Genomic DNA, 17889 nt, shown 5'->3' with positions numbered 1-17889 from the left:
TTTAGACACAATGCATCCTTACAACTGATTTTAAATCCTTAATGCAACTAGTTAAATCCTTAAATATTAATAGATAAATCTATGGGATAAGTCAAAAGGTACAAATTCTCCATTTCTCTCTTGCTCTATTTGTCTACTTGAGGTGCAGAAAATTTACTTGCTCATAGCACAGTATCAGCATTAATTTTTACAATATCCTGCTTTTGTTTCAATATTTATTTATACAGGCATTTCATCCATATTTCTCATTCATATTTACCACCCCAGTAGGAAATTTTAATTAAATGTGTTTTGCCAACCTTGGTATTTTTGCTTGTTTGTGTAAATGCTTAATCTACATACATTGTATTAAGAAATGTGTGTGTGTATGTGTTGGTTTGTGTAAAGTTCTGTGCTGGTAAATGCTTAACAACTGGCTTCTTCAAAAAAAAATTTGATTTGTAATGTTTACTGGTTTCGGTGGAATAGACACACCTACCATAGCCAAGTTGGAGTTCCTAACATGTTGTTATTGAATGCAGACTTAGCTCATGATGTGCAGTAGCAAGCCATATATAGAGGATGGGTTAAATCCCATTCTTATAACAATTTTAATTATGATTTTCTATTGTGTTTTAAAGCTGACAGTGTTCTTTGTAGCTAAAAGACTCCTTGCTTAAAGATTTTTCATCCTTATTATCAAATTGTAAATAAAGTAAAACTTTGGGAAAGGCGGTATCATAAGTGTCTTAGTCCATTTCTACTGCTGTAACAGAATACCAAAGATTGGATAATTTATAAAGAAATATATTTTGGCTTAGAGTTCTGGTGGCTGGGAAGTCCAAGTACATGGCACTGGCATCTGATGAGGGCTTTCTAGCTATGCTGTCCTATAGTAGATACGCAAGTGAGCACTCTAGATAGAGAAGAAATGAGGGCCACAATTATCCTTTTATCAAGAGTCCACTCTCATGATAACTAGCCAATCCCATCATAAGAGGATTAATCCCTTTATGAGGGTAAATCTCTCATCGCCCAATCCCATCTTAAAAGTATCATGACTTAATGCTGTTACAATGGCAATTAAGTTTCTAACACGTGAGCTTTTGGGGGATACATTCAAACCATAGCAATAATATACATTAAAACCTTTAAAGAGTTTATGAAACTTGACCCAATTATTTCACTTCTACAACATTTTGGAAAACAAAAATGTATCCTAGATGCGCACATAATTTTTGTTACATATTTTATTTATGAGGCCACAATGAGAAACATGTCAAGCAACTTGCGAGTCATATAGAAAGCCTCTGTTTATTAGAAAAGTCATTGTTTAAATGTAAAAACTATTATGTGCCCATTAACATGATTTTTGTGTGTATGTGTAATAGTATAATGATATATAAAGCTTTACTTGTTGTAAGTTACCATGTTACTCTCTAAGTAATAGTAGCCTAGAATTATTCTTTTATGTTTTAATTCAGTTATATAACTACATACCAAGAAAGCTGTTAAACTATTCATTATAATTAACTTTGAGTTAACTATTATGAGTAGTTTTCCATTTTCATTTTCCATACAACTGCATTTGGCAATGTTTCCACAGTTATGCAGACAAACATACATATATAGAAATAAATTTCATTTAATAGTCTATAGAGTTATGTTTAAGAGTAAACATATTTAAAATAAAATCCATGAAATTCTGTGGAGCACATTTGGTACTCTGGGTTTAAGAAGTGTTATATTGCATTAAAATTTATCATGTTCATTTAATAATTATTGTAATTACTTTGCACTATTTCATAAATGTATTACATTATGCTGAATATCTTATTGCAATTGCAATGAACACAAAGGGAATCCAGTTTTCTTTGTTGTACTAGAATCTGTTACAATAAAAACTGTTTACGTGAATGGGGTTTTATTTAGAGTCAAAAAAAATCCTTTCATGACAGAGAAATCTGGCTAGTAAAATAATTTGCTGTAATGAGATCTGTCCTAAATTTTGTTTTTCATTTATTTAATTTTATTCAGTGATTTACTAACATAAGCAAAATATATATTTTTTTGTTGTTGTTGAATATGTGTAAATCCCAGTAAGAAAGGCATGTGTAATTAGAAGCAAATGATGAAAAGAAAATTTTCTGGGGTCATAAGTTCCTGGAGCTTGAACCAGTTGTCATTGATATAAATTAACAGGTGGCTATATAGGGAAGGCAACTTCACACAGTTTGTCATTAATGAGATTTCTGTGCTAAGCCCTACATGTAATGTCTAGGCCTCATAAGCAGAAGTGAGAAGGTGAGTCTGAGAATTCCTTTGACATTCTTGAGCCCATTTTTACTGGACATAATCATAATTTTGTGTAAGTAGTATTTATAACCCTAAAGTGAGAACAGAAAAAGAAATAAATAATAAGCACTGATTTTACCCATACCGTTTCAGTGGGAAATATAAAGGTAATACCTTACTCCAAATATAGAGGTGAAACGTCATTGGCTTAAGAAAACTGAAACTATTCCAAACAATACAAAAAGAGGGAATCCTCCCTAACTCATTTTATGAGACCAACATCATCCTGATACCAAAACCTGGCAGAGACGCAATTAAAAAAGAAAATTTCAGGCCAACACCCATGATGAACATTGATGCAAAAATTTTCTATAAAATACAGGCAAACTGAATCCAACAGCACATCAAAAAGCTTATCCATCACAATCAAGTTGGCTTATCCCCAGGGATGCAAGCCTGGTTCAACATATGCAAATCTATAAACGTAATCCTTCACATAAACAGAACCAGAGACAAAAACCACATGATTATTATTTCAATACATGCAGAGAAGGCCTTCAACAAAATTAAACAGCACTTTATGCTAAAACTCTCAATAAACTAGGTATTAATGGATCGTGTCTCAAAATAATAAGAGCTCTTTATGACAAACCCACAGCCAATATCATACTGAATGGGCAAAAACTGGAAGCATTCTTTTTGAAAACTGGCACAAGACAAGGATGCCTCCTCTCACCACTCCTATTCAACATATTATTGGAAGTTCTAGCTAGGGCCATCAGGCAAGAGAAAGAAATAAAGCGTATTCAAATAGGAAAAGAGGATGTCAAATTGTCCCTCTTTGCAGATGACATGATTGTATATTTAGAAGACCCCACTATCTCAGCCCAAAATCCCTTAAGATGATAAGCCACTTTAGCAAAGTCTCAGGATACAAAATCTGTGTGCAAAAATCACAAGCATTCCTATACACCAATAATAGACAAACAGCCAAATCATGAGTGAAGTCCCATTCACAATTGCTACAAACAGAATAAAATACCTAGGTATACAACTAACAAGGGATGTGAAGGACCTATTCAAGGAGAACTACAAACCACTACAAACCACAAGGAAATGAGAGGACATAAACAGATGGAAAAACATTCCATGAAAGAATCAATATTGTGATAATGGCCATACTTCCCAAAGTAATTTATAGATTCAGTGCTATCCCCATCAAGCTACCAATGATTTTCTTCACAGATTTTGGGGAAAAAAACACCTTAAACTTCATATGGAACCAAAAAAGAGCCCACATAGCCAAGACAATCCAAAGCAAAAAAAAAAAAAACAAAAAAAACTGGAGGTATTATGCTACTTGACTTCAAACTACATTACAAGGTTACTGTAATCAAAACAGCAGGGTAATGGTACCAAAACAGAGATACAGACCAATGGATCAGAACAGAGGCCTCAGAAAGAATGCCACACAACTACAACCATCTGATTTTTGACAAATCTGACAAAAACAAGCAATGGGGAAAGGATTCCCTATTTAATATATGGTGTTGGGAAAACTGGCTAGCCAGATGCAGAAAGCTAAGACTGAATTCCTTCCTTACACCTTATGCAAAAATTAACTCTAAATGGACTAAAGATTTAAACATTAGGCCTAACACCATAAAAACTCTAGAAGAAAACCTAGGAATACCATTCAGGACATAGCATGGGCAAGGTCTTCATGACTAAAACACCAAAAGCAATGGCAACAAAAGCCAAAATAGACAAATGGCATCGAATTAAACTTAAGAGCTCCTGCACAGCAAAAGAAACTATTAATAGAGTGAACTGGCAACCAACAGAATGGGAAAAAAAATTTTGCAATCTACCCATCTGACAAAGGGCTAATATCCAGAATCTATGGAGAACTTAAACAAATTTACAAGAAAAAACAATCCCATCAAAAAGTGGGCAAAGGATATGAACAGACACTTTTCTGTTTTTTTTTTTTTGAGACAGAGTTTCGCTCTTGTTACCCAGACTGGAGTGCAATGGCACGATCTTGGCTCACCGCAACCTCCGCCTCCTGGGTTCAGGCAATTCTCCTGCCTCAGCCTCCTGAGTAGCTGGGATTACAGGCACACGCCACCATGCCCAGCTAATTTTTTGTATTTTTAGTAGAGATGGGGTTTCACCATGTTGACCAGGATGGTATCAATCTCTTGACCTCGTGATCCACCCGCCTCGGCCTCCCAAAGTGCTGGGATTACAGGCATGAGCCACCGCACCTGGCCGACACTTTTCAAAAGAAGACATTTATGTAGCCAACAAATATATGAAAAAAAGCTCATCACTAGTGATTAGAGAAATGCAAATCAAAACCACATTGAAATACCACTTCAGGCCAGTTAGAATGGCAATCATTAAAAAATCAGGAGACAACAGATGCTGGAAAGGATGCAGAGAAATAGGAACACTTTCACTGTTGGTGGGAGTGTAAATTAGTTCACCCATTGTGGAAGACAGTGTGGGGATTCCTCAATGATCTAGAAATAGAAATACCATTTGACCCTGCAATCCCATCACTGGGTATATACCCAAAGGATTATAAATCATTTTATCATAAAGACACATGCACATGTATGTTTATTGAGGCATTGTTCACAATAGCAAAGACTTGGAACCAACCCAAATGCCCATCAATAATTGGCTGGATAAAGAAAATGTGGCACATATACACCATGGAATACCATGCAGCCGTCAAAAAGGATGAGTTCATGTCCTTTGCAGGGACATGAATGAAACTGGAAACCATCATTCTCAGCAAACTGACATAAGAACAGAAAAACAAATACCTCATGTTCTCACTTATAAGTGGGTGTTGAACAATGAGAACACATGGACACAGGGAGGGGAACATCACACACTGGGACCTGGGGGGTGGGGGACTAGGGGAGCAACAGCAGGGGGTGGGGGGATTAAGGAGGGATAACATTAGGAGAAATACCTAATGTAGATCATAGGGTGACGGATGCAGCAAACTACCAGCATGGCATTTGTATACCTATGTAACAAACCTGCACAATCTGCACATGTACCCCAGAACTTAAAGTATAATAAATGAATAAAAAACAAAAAAGAAAACCGAAGTTAGAGTTCCTAGCTGCAGTGAGCAGTGATCAAACCCCTGTACTCCAGGCTAAGTGACAGAGCAAGACCCTGTCACTACAAAAACCCCTCAATCCCATGACTCCAGCATTTTTTCATTCATTGTGTCAGTTTCCTTTTTGGTACAGTTGAGGTGAATGAGATGTAATATGTGATTGCTAGTAGCTTCAGAGAATGATGCTTATCACCTCTCTGTCTCTCTAGCTTGATGTAAACTACAAACTTATGGAACAATTTGTGAACAGCAGCTTTCTGGAAACACTGAAGGATGATGATACTCTTACTATGAATGTCAGAATAGAGAGATGGAAAGTAAAACCTTCATTTGTTAATACTAGTAAGATATTTTAATCTTTTCATCGACACGAATAAAAATATATTTTTAAGACGATGGTAATGATTTTCTGTTAATTGCAAATAAAAACAGTGTAATATATTGTATATAATATTAGATAACTACAATATATAATCTATTGTAGACATTGTGAGCCAAACAAATGCAGTCCTTGTTTTCATGTCTCAGAATCTAGTGAATGGAACATAAATAATCATGCAGTTATAAATAAGTAGTAGTTATTTGTTGAGCATTTACTCTACAATAGACCTTGTTACATAGTCACTATAAAAATTACTGACAATTGCATGGCATAGACTTTATTAATATATACTAATTTTACAAATTAGTAAACAGACGATGAGTGTGAAATGATTTTTCCATGTTCATACAGCTGAAGGCAGAACTAGAATTTGCCCCAGCCCATTCAATTTTAGACCCTTTGTCCTTAAACTCTAACTTATGATTATTCTCCAAGAAGCATAAATTGGTACCTGTAGTGAAAGCTGAAAATGAGAGTTATGTAATATATGAGAGCTTATTTTAGGGTCATATGTCATAAGGAGACTAAAATTTTCTTTGTTATCCCCCTGGGCTCAGACATCTTTTTTTTTTTTTTAATTTGAGAAACTAAGGTAACTAAGGTGCTTTATCTACCTTTTAAAAAATCAAATTATGTGTGCTTTTAAAAAAACATTAAAATTTTAGGTGCACAGTACAATATTGTTAACTATAAGCACACTGTTGTATAGCAGATCTCTAGAATTTCTTACCTTGCATGACTGAAACTCTATACCCATTAAATAGCAACTTTCCATTTTCCTCTCCCTCTAGCCCCTTGAAATCACCATTCTACTTTCTGTTTCTGTGAGTCATATACATAAAATGGAAGATATTTTACCATATAAAAAAATTCTGTCATATGCAACAACATGGAAGAATTTTGAGGACATTATGCTTAGTAAAGTAGGTCAGTCAGAGAAGAACAAATACTGCATGATTCTACTTATATGAAGTATCAAAAGTAGCCACATTCATAGAAACAGGGCTTTCCTTTTGAATGAAAGATAAGCAAAAGATAATCAAGAAGAAAAGTTACATAATAGCTTTACTGATGAAGCACATCCCTGTGATAGAAAAAGCATAAAGGACGTAGGAAAAAAGCATAAAGCACATAGATAAAGGACTAAAAGAAGGTTGGTTTTATGACTATGATCCCTGACATCTGTGACTGTTACATAGATGTCAGGGATCAGCCTGGCAGAAGGTGAGGCAGGAGAGATGTGTAGGAGATAAATCACAAAGAGAAATCTATGACTTATTAAGAAATTATGCATTTCGTTTTGGGAAATTAAGATGATGACTTTTTTCTTAAATATTTTCTAAATCTTTATCACTTAGTTTATGGTTCCTTGACTTTATTTCCATCTATTCAACCTTTATTACTTGGGGTGGGGAGAAAATATAATGAACACATTAAAATTGAATGTGCCATTTATTGATATTTTTTGTAGAAAACTACAATATATTTTAAATTCCAATTGAGAATACTAATTTTTAAGTGTGAAATATCTTTTGTTCCTCAAATTTTTCTTTTTTTCATGAAATTATTTACTTGTTAGTGTTATGCTGCTTCTTGGTCATTTTAATCGTTATCACTTTTTTGATGACTGCCTGATTAAACAGTTGTTCATTAAACAATGACTGCTGTGATTAATTAATTCCTTGATTGAGTAGGGTCTTTCTGTCTTTATTTGCTGTAACTATTTTTTCTGAATGGTAGACTTAATTGAAGCTCTGAATAAATACATGGCATGTAGACATGATTATTTTCACTTTTGACTATTTGGGAACAGAACTGTTATCTTCTCTACCAGTCCTCCCTTCCCCTCAATCCACTAGAAAAATAGTGAGGTCATCATAGGTTTCTGTTCATTATTTAAGGGTTAAGGGTTAAGAGTAGAAGTCAGGTTGGAGGACATATACCTTCTTAACACAAATATTTTAAATCATTTTTTTTCTGATAATTGCCTCAGACTCAGAAGTACAATAAAGTCACAGTGTTGTATGGGCACTCAGTGTCTTAAAATTCATGATGATATAAAGATTAAAGTGGCAGGAGACACTCTGAAGTAGAAAACCAAATATTTGAGGACTGACATAACATAGCAAAGGAGTACATAGCCCAGAAGAAAGAGACAGTGACATCATTGAAGAGTGAATTAAGAGCAAAGTGGATAGTTAAAAAGAGTGGTGAATTATAGTATCTAGTTCTAAAATTAAGAATACTATTAAAGCATTTTGAAAAAACAATACAATGAATTCAGTTTCTTTTGTGTTGTAATTAGCGATGTCATATAACCTCCAAATATCCAAATTAAGAATATGTAATTGTTGAACTTATGAGAAATGGAGACTGGATTGAAATGCAGATTGTACTTATTAGCATATAGAAGTTTGAATTATGGAGTGGGTCACCCCAACAGAAGAAGTGAATGCAGATAGAAGACAAATGAGTTAGGCAAAGAAAAAAATGACTAGGGAAAAATAATGTTTAATATTTCAGCGGTGCATGTGGCATTCATAACAAAGACTAAGAAAAGAGGGCCGGCCAGGCCAGACAAGTAGGAGAATACGGTGTTAAGGAAGCCAATGGAAAAGGGGAGGGAAGCACTACAAAAGAATGACAATTACTATTGAATTGCAACATTATCTATCTATCTGTCTGTCTGTCTGTCTGTCTGTCTGTCTGTCTATCTGTCTATCTATCTATCTATCTATCTATCTATCTATCTATCTATCTGGCCACCCCCACAGATTTAGTAACCAATGTGTTCTTAGTGACCTTGGCAATGGAATTTTAGTACATTGATAGGATTCAAGTAATAATTCAAAGGATAAAGAAATGATAGGAGCGGCAAGAGGTACAGAATTTACTAAGTTGCATTTTGCTAGCATGAAAGCAAAAGAATGACACCAACAATCCAAAGAGCACAAGAGAAGTCAAGAGATAGTTCATTTTTACTGTTTTTCATTTCAGAAGAGAAGCAAGTACATATAAAATTTCTTAACCAAGAACATGCTTGAATATTGTTTTAAAAAAAAACAGGAGCAAAAGATTTAGTCTAAATAATAGGTAGACAGATCCAAGTTTACAAAGGAGTTGACCCCTTTCAGTGAGTGCATGGAAAATATAGAGGAAAGGAAATCTGGAAGGTCTACCAAGTGTTTTCTAATTCATTGGTAAAAAAGTCATTAGATCTTACCTTATGACTGAGTATATTAAGGGTTATATAATGTATATTTTATTTTCCATTTCTATAAAAATGATATATATTATCTTAATATAAATTTTATTTGTATTGATATAAGTTCTGTTTATAATTACATATTTTATAGAAGACTTCCCAGTTTGAAAACACATTTGAATAAACAATGCACTTTATCTCCTGACCTGATTATGTAACAGAGTTTGCTATGCTTGATACAACAAACCAGTCTTTTTTCTCTTTTATTCTTTTTTTGTTCCTGGCAAATCAAAGTATTGAACTGCGGCAGTTGGCTTATAGAAGTCCAGGTCAGAGGAAAGGGGATTGCTCTGGATTGCTGATGTTTCAAAAGTTTTATTCAGTCTTTGAGAGATAAGGAAATGATCTCAAATAAAACTTTTCACAGTCCTATTGTACTTCCTTTATCTTCTAAGTGGAGCCCCTTGTCAGCCTTTGATCCTGCCCCACTAAAGTTTCCAGAAATTCAGCTGTCCCAGAATGATACATTTTACAGCATTTTTGTAATTGCAAACCAGCTGGTAGAGCTTCCAGAGACCAACAAAAATATTTTAAACGATTACTTTAAAAACTGCTAGTTGCTAAATTATACTCATTTTCCTCACCACTTGAAGTATCCTGCACGTAAAATATGCCCAGGATTACCTAATTAAAAGAAAGAAGAAAAAATTTTCTTTGCAATTTACATTTAAGCAAAAGCATATTTTTATAATAACCCTGCAGCTGTATTTTTCTCTAGTGCCTTTTCCTAACAAAATGTATGCCATATTCAATAATCCTTTCACCTGTAGGTCTATTGGGCACTGCTAATAATAACTAGACCTTTGCTATTTGTAGAGAAATCAGCTCAGTGAAAATAAGGTCAGAAAAATCTCTTTTTCAATGTATGAAAAACTTCCTATGGACAAGAAAAGAAGGCTTATTAGGATATCTCCCCAATTAAAAGAAACACAATTCCTAAATACTTTAATTTTATTTGATTACTTTATGGAAATATATTGCATAATTTATTTTAGTATTAAATGTGCAGAAGAGTCTTATTCAGGAGTAAAGTCTTGTTTATGGAAATACATATTACAAAAATAGAATTATGGTAGTTTTCTATCATCCCATAAACTATCTGTTATTTTTATGCTTATACTTAAGTCATACTTTTATTTCCTCATTTGAAGGTTTAACTACAGGTTGGTGGCAGTGATACATTATTACTTTGACTTGAGAAAGGGTGAGGGCCAATTTGATAAAATTTCTTTCTCTGGTGATATTACTCTGTTTTTCTGAATGTATGTTGAGTTTTTCAACCTATCTTTAAAAACTGTAAAGAATTCACAATGCAAATGCAATGGTTTTGTGGGAATTTCAGGGAATGATAGATGATTAAATCAAAACTGAAAGAACTAATTAAGTGGACTTCAATTCAAACAAGAGAAAGCAGTCACTTTTTCACTCCTTTTCTTGAATTGTACCCAGGTATTTGTTAATCTTTTGAGTAGCAAGAACTCAATAAACTATGCTTTAAAACCTCTATGCAACCTTTAAGGACTATGAATGACAGATTTAAAAATATTTACTGGATTATTCCCTAAGATTTCTACAATAAATAAAGCCTGCATTCTAAAAAGATCTGTAATCCAGATTTCCTATGATTATTGGTTTATAATGTTTTTAAATTCAACACAATCAACAAATTACTATATTGATTTAAAAGACAGTAAATTATCTTTTAAAAAGTTTAAAATTTTTTTTCTGTTTCCTGTGCATGGTATTTAATCATGATTATTGCAAGCGATCATTGTGTAAACACCCTAAGATAATGACATAAGCACTATAACAATTACCTAGTGTTTCCAAAAGTATAGTGATCTTTTATATATTGTTATGAATTTGATTTTATTTAATGGTTTTCTTTGAGAATATGCAAGTGCCTTTCTGAGACATTAATCTTTCAGTATATACATATTTACATAGTTTATACATAAACACATTTTATGTAATTTTCAATAATCTTAAAAATTCAAGTAACTCTTGAAATGCTCAGTTGCTAATCAGAATGGACAAATTTATAAAAAGTATGATGAACATGAATAAAAAATCTTGCTCCTCAAACTTGTTATTTTTCTTTTTGTAAACTTTCTTTTTCTAAAACTTTTTCTTAAAAGAATTTTTGCTTACATTTTTAAGACAATTTCTCATTTTCTTCCTTGGATATTAAGTTTATTGAAACTTTAGCTTTGATGATGAATTTTGCCATAGATGGTAATACGGTTTGGCTGTGTCCCCACCCAAATCTCATCTTGAATTGAAACTCCCGCAATGCCCATATTTCATGTGAGGAACCTGGTGGGAGGTGATTGAATTATGGCAGCACGTCTTTCCTGTGCTATTCTTGTGATATTGAATGAGTCTCAGGATATCTGATGGTTTTAATAATGGGAGTTTCCATGAACAAGCACTCTTTGCCTGCTGCCATCCATGTAAGGTGTGACTTGCTCCTCGTTTTCTGCAATGAATGTGAGGCCTTTCCAGCCATGTGGAACTGTAAATCCAATAAACTACTTCCTTTTGTAAATTTCCCAGTCTCAGGTATGTCTTTATCAGCAGCATGAAAACAGACTAATACAGCATACTGGTTCCAGTAGAGTGGGGCATGCTGAAAAAATACCTAAAAATGTGGAAGTGATTTTGGAACTGGGTTACAGGCAGAGGTTGGAAGAGCTTCGAGGGCTGAGAAGAGACACAAAAATGTTCGAAAGTTTGGAACTCCCTAGAGACTTGTTAAATGGCTTTGACCAAAATGCTGCTGATGATATGGACAATGAAATCCAAGCTGAGGTGGTCTCAGATGGAGATGAGGAATCTGTTGGGAACTGGAGCAAAGGTGACTCTTGTTATGTTTTAGCAAAGAGACTGGTGTCATTTTGCCCCTGCCCTAGAGGTATGTGGAATGTTGAAATTGAGAGAGATTATTTAGAGTATCTGATAGAAGAAATTTCTAAGCAGCAAAGCATTCAAGAGGTGACTTGGGGGCTGTTAAAGACATTCAGTTTTATAAGCGAACCAAAGTATAAAAGTTTGGAAAATTTGCAGCCTGACAATGCAATAGAAAAGAAAAACCCATTTCCGAGGACAAATTCAAACCTGCTACAGAAATTTGGAAAAGTATTGAAGAAACAAATGGTATTCACCAAGACAAAGAGAAAAATATCTCCAGGGCATATCAGAAGTCTTCATGGCAGGCCCTCCCTTCACAGGCGCAGAGGTTTAAGAGGAAAAAATGGTTTTGTGGGCCGGGTCCAGGGTCCCTCTCCTGTGTGCAGTCTAGGGACTTGGTGCCCTGTATCTCAGCCACTCTAGCTGTGATTAAAAGAGGCCAAGGTACATCCACCAGGAGGTGGATGCTCCAAGCCTTGGTAACTGCCACATGGCATTAGCCTACATTTCAGAAGATGTATGGAAATGCCTAGATGCCCAGGCAAAAGATTACTGCAGGGGCAGAACACTCATGGAGAACCTCTGCTAGGGCAGTGCAGATGTGAAATGGGTCAGAGCCCCCACACAGAGTTCCTACTAAGGCACTGCCTAGTGGAGTTGTGAGAAGAGGGCCACCATCTTCCAGACCCCAGAATAGTAGATTCACTGACAGATTGTACCATTTACCTGGAAAAGGTGCAGACACGCAACACCAGCCAGTGAAAGCAGCCAAGAGGTGGGGTATACTCTGCACAGTCACAGGGGCAGAGCTGCCCAAAACCATGGGAACCTACCCCTTGCATCCCCATGACCTGGATGTGAGACATGGAGTCAAAAGAGATCATTTTGGAGCTTTAAGATTTGACTGCCCTGTTGGATTTTGAACTTGCATTGGGCCTGCAGCCCCTTTGTTTGGCCAATTAATCCCATTTGGAATGGCTGTATTTACCCAATATGTGTACCCATTGTATCTAGGAAGTAACTAACCTGCTTTCGGTTTTTACAGGGTCATAGGCAGAAGGGACTTGCTTTGTCTCAGATGAGATGTTGGACTGTGACTTTGAGTTAATGCTGAAATGAGTTAAGATTTTGGGGGACTGTTGGGAACGCATGATTGGTTTTCCAATGTGAGATCATGAGATTCTGGGGAGTGGGCATTGGGAGAATGATATGGTTTGGCTGTGTCCCCACCAAAATCTCATCTTGAATTCTAACTCTCACAATTCCCATGTGTCCTGGGAGGAACCTGATAGGAGATGATTGAATTATGGGGGTGGGTTTTCCCTGTGCTGTTCTCAGGATAGTGAATGAGTCTCATGAGATCTGATGGTTTAAAAAATGGAAGTTTCTGTTGACAAGCTCTTTTTGCCTGCTACCATCCATATAAGATGTAACGTGCTTCTCCTTGCCTTCTGCCATGATTGTGAGGGCTCCACAGCCATGTGGAACTGTAAGTTAAATAAACCTCCTTCATTTGTAAATTCCTCAGTCTCAGGTATGTCTTTATCAGCCATGTGAAAACAGACTAAAACAGATGGGATTGGCCAAATTAGTATGTATTTCAATGAAAATAAAAAATTGTTTTTAACACCTGTATTATTTTCCTATATAGATTACCATCCTTCATAACCTTCTTGATCAAACACTGGTGAACAGTAGTCAAGAATATAAATATAGCTGTAAGAATTTAAATAGCTACAGATTTCAATTAAGAATAATGCAGAGAAGTAGATCACTGCGGTGCCTCCATCATAGTGAACAAAATTTGATTATTTTCCAGTTTCATGGTAAATATAAAGGTAAATCTGTTATAATCTTTATCACTGACCTTAGGAAATTAAACCTACATATGAGAATTAAGATCATTATTTGGGCTTTGCAAACTTCATAGTAACCAAGGATTTCCAATGCTATTTGAAGAACTAGAATTACAAATGTGTATTCATACACTATATAGCATCTTCTGAACATAAATTAAGAAAAACTTAGAGCATCCATTGAGTTCCTTTTCTTTTTTTACTTTATCATTTTCTTCTTTTACTTTTTCTTATAATTTTAGAGATTATCATGAAAAGAAAAGCATTATGCTTTTATACACCACCTTGAGAAAATAGTGCATTGTAAGAGTGATTAATCTGTGGTCTTCCCAGAGCAGGGAAAGTACAGATTCATGAAAATATTTTAATGTTCTGTTTGGGATTGGTAGTCTTACTTCTCTAGCATACTTCAGAGCGATCTTAGGAACATGATCTGGAAGATATGTAATTAAATAGCTAAATAGCTTTAGAATTTTCAACAAAAAGAATGCTATAAATTCTATGGTAGACAAAGCTTAGGTTTTCTTTTTTAATTTGGGGTGTGTGTGTGTGAGAGAGAAAGAGAGAGAGAGAAACAATGCATTTTGCCACCAAAAAGGATTGGAGAATGGATCAGAGATCTGTTTTAGAATGTAAATCATTGTACTGGGAAGATAAGCAAGATGCTAAATAGGTCATTAGAAGGCCTCCTGGCTATTGGATAGTTATAATGATGTGACCAAGAGTTTACTGTTTGCAGCTAATGCTATAAGATGATAACACCATTCAGTGTATCACTGATATGCTTTTTCCTTATGTAACAGAGTTCCTCACACACAAAAAAATCGTTTTTGGATCAGGCAGAACTGAGTAGATATCCATGAAGTTTCAGGATAGAGCTATTTGCCATTATTTTCCTAAGTAGGTTACCATCCTCCATAATCTTTTTGGCTAAACATTGGTGAATAGTAAAGAGGATAAATAGAGCTATAAGAATTTAAATAGCTGTAAGAACTTAAATCTTTGAAATACATGTTGTTCGGCATTTTTACTCACATAGGCCTTTCTTCATACCACAGGTTTTGCAGTCACCACCTATTACTATGCTTTTCTCTTCTTCCTCCTCCTCTTGCTCCTTTTTCTTCTTCTTTCCTCCTTCCTCTTCTCAACTTCCTCCCACTGCTCTTGCTTTGCCCCCTCTCCCTATCTGTCAGCAGTAAGCCAAGTTAGGATAGGAGACTGAGCAGAAATGTAAAATTAGTGCATGGTGCAGGCTAAGCTGGATATTAAGACCAAGGACAGAATATGTTAAGAGATAAATTAGGCCACGTTAATGCATTTTCCTTTACATTAGAAGCAATTAGGAACCTTTGACAGCTATCAGCTGAGATACTGAAGTACTTTTACCTATATGCTGGGATATACACAATACAGACAATACAGACAATGGATGCCAAACAGAGACATAGAACAGATTAGTGTAGATTAGATGGAAGGCTAGTTTAGGGGTTTGGAAGACTGATGGTAGTTTGTTCAGAGGCATAATTATAAATTTTGTAAGTAAAGTAAAAGGGCAAAAAATATTTAACATGAAAAATCATCACCATTATTGCCTGAGAAACTGAAAAGTGGCCAAAGGAAGTGCATTTAAGAATATTGTTGTTTAGTTCCTTTGGACTCAAGCCTACTAGTAAAGGAAATCTTATATTATCCCTGCAACATACATAATACAAGGAGCTCCAGCATTCAAGATGTAGGCATCTCTATATTGTTAACATTATGTTTCAATGTTTTATATAATTTGAAGTTCTTATTATAAAACATGAGCTATCACAAAATAGTATTGCTGAAGCTTATTTAGCAGGTAAAGTTACATCAACAGCAATGAATTTGATAAGGGTTTAATTTTTTAAAACTGTTTCATAGATAAATACTTGAATTGTGGCTTTACCAGAAGAACGAAAAATCAAATTTAAATAGATTATAGGTTAATTTTAGGGTATATTAAAATACTGTTGAACCATCTAAAATGAACATGTATTCTCTTTAATCATGCCTTCATGTAAAAAATTTTCAAAAGCTTCTAACTTCAGGATTCCATTTAACTCTTCATTCACTCTTCTCCAGGAGGGAGAGTATGATTTAACTGACTTATGAGTTTGAGAAAAACAAATATATGGATGGTTCTGAAGATTATATATTCTCCTTTTGCATATATCTGCCTGCAGAGGAGAATTTTGATTTCCTCTTGCAACATGGTGTCAGGAATTGGTCCTGCTGTGGTACTGATCTGTGGGTTTTCTTAGGCAATTTGAGTCTATAAATCTATTTTGTACATAAATCAAAAATGAGTAGCTCCACTCTACTTACCATTTCTTCCAAACCAGATTTTGTATAACTTTTAATCTAAAAAAGTAGTAAACATTCAGAAAAGTTAAAAAAGGTATTTGAAGAATGCTTATATATCTAATACATAAATTCAACAAATGCATGGGTGGTTTAACATTAAAGATTCAATCAATTTAGTTTATCCTGTTAGTCAAATTTCAAAGAAAATTTATTTATAAAATTTAACCTCTATTTCTGATAAAATAGCAAACGAAGAAATTCTCAGGAAATTAAGAATGGAAAAAAGTCTCATTTTGATGAATGGTATCCTAACATATATTGAAGATATATCATAAAATAGAAATACTGAATATTTCTTCATTGAAATCAAGATAACACTAGTATATTATTACAACTCTTATTTAACAAGAAGAAAGAATTATAGTAAAGTTTGAAAAGGAATAAACAACAGAATGAACTGTCATTACTGGCTGATGTCATAATTGTATTATAATGTATTTAAAAGAATTTTAAAATACTTTTAATTAAAATGAATAAGGGAGTTTAGGAAGGCTGCTGGATATTTAGTCAATACCATAACTATGAGTTTTATTTCTCTAAACAGTCATTCTATAACATAGATTGTATTTTGAAATCTGATGACATTTACAATAGAATAAAAATCAAAAGGGTAGGGGAAAAAACCTAGTGAAGAATGTGAAAAACCACTACACTAAAAATTACTAAATATTGCTGGAAAAAAATGAAAAGATCAATTAAAAAATACAATGTTTATACTTTGAAAGATTCAGTATTGTTAAAATATCAATTTCCTTAAAGTTAATCTATATGTTCAATGCAATAAGTCTTCCTATGTAATTTGTATGTGTAGGTGTAAATTGACTAGCTTATTCAAAATGTATATAGAACATCAAAGTATCTAGAATGCCAATACTATCTAAAAGTAAAAATTTGGAGGACTAGCACTATGATAGTACACGACTTTCTGTTAAAAAAAAAAAAGTAACTTAGATAATATAATACTGGTTAAAAATGCAAAACTAAGGCAATGGAACAGAATGGGAGGTTAAAGCCTAGGCCCAAACATGGTCACTTAACATTTAACAATGTTACTGCTGCTAATCACTCAAAAATTGGATAATTTCAGTAAACACAGATTGAACATATTTGTATGAGAAAATAAAATAATTTGACATATACTTCACATCATAGAAAGTGTATAATTTGAGACGGATGATAGCAATAAATGACGAATATATATAAGCCTCTGAATAAAGATGAGATAATACCTTTATAATTTCAGGTAAGAAAATATTTCTTGGAGGAGGATCCAGGATGGCCAAATAGGAACAGCTGTGGAGTGCAGTTCCCAACAAGAACAATGCAGAGGGTGAGTGTTCACTGCATTTCCAAACAAGTTTTCACTGCCCACAGACCAGGAGATTCTAGGGCGACAAGCGCCACGAGTTTTCAGCATGGCTATTTCAGCCAGTGCCATGGGTTGGCGCACAGAAACTCACACAAATGTGGGCGGTCATTTCAACCGGTGCCTGGAATACCTGAGAGACAGAGAGCCAGGTGATCTGGCTCAGCAGGTATCACCCCCACAAAACAAGCAATCTGAAACCCTCTGGATTGAGTTTCACAGCAAGCGCAGCTGGACCCTGGACTGTCCAGCTCAGTGGGGGAAAGGGCATCCACCACTACCAAGGCAGTCTGCCAATACTGA

At 34.6% G+C, this 17889-nt stretch overlaps 1 long non-coding RNA gene across 1 annotated transcript in view; it reads left to right on the top strand.

The window, feature by feature from the left end:
- LOC135271622 (uncharacterized) overlaps positions 1-17539 on the top strand; it is a 151668-nt gene extending 134129 nt beyond the window's left edge. Inside the window, exon 3 of the long non-coding RNA XR_010339747.1 lies at positions 17464-17539. This is a non-coding gene — a long non-coding RNA (uncharacterized LOC135271622). The remainder of the gene's footprint in view (positions 1-17463) is intronic.
- Positions 17540-17889: the final 350 nt, after the last annotated feature.

Source organism: Aotus nancymaae, unplaced genomic scaffold (assembly GCF_030222135.1).
Source record: "Aotus nancymaae isolate 86718 unplaced genomic scaffold, 86718_ANA_hifiasm-v0.15.2.pri h1tg000088l, whole genome shotgun sequence".
Classification (NCBI taxonomy): Eukaryota; Metazoa; Chordata; class Mammalia; order Primates; family Aotidae; genus Aotus; species Aotus nancymaae.
Note: the sequence above shows the minus strand (reverse complement) of the source record. Positions and strands in the feature narration are given on the sequence as shown.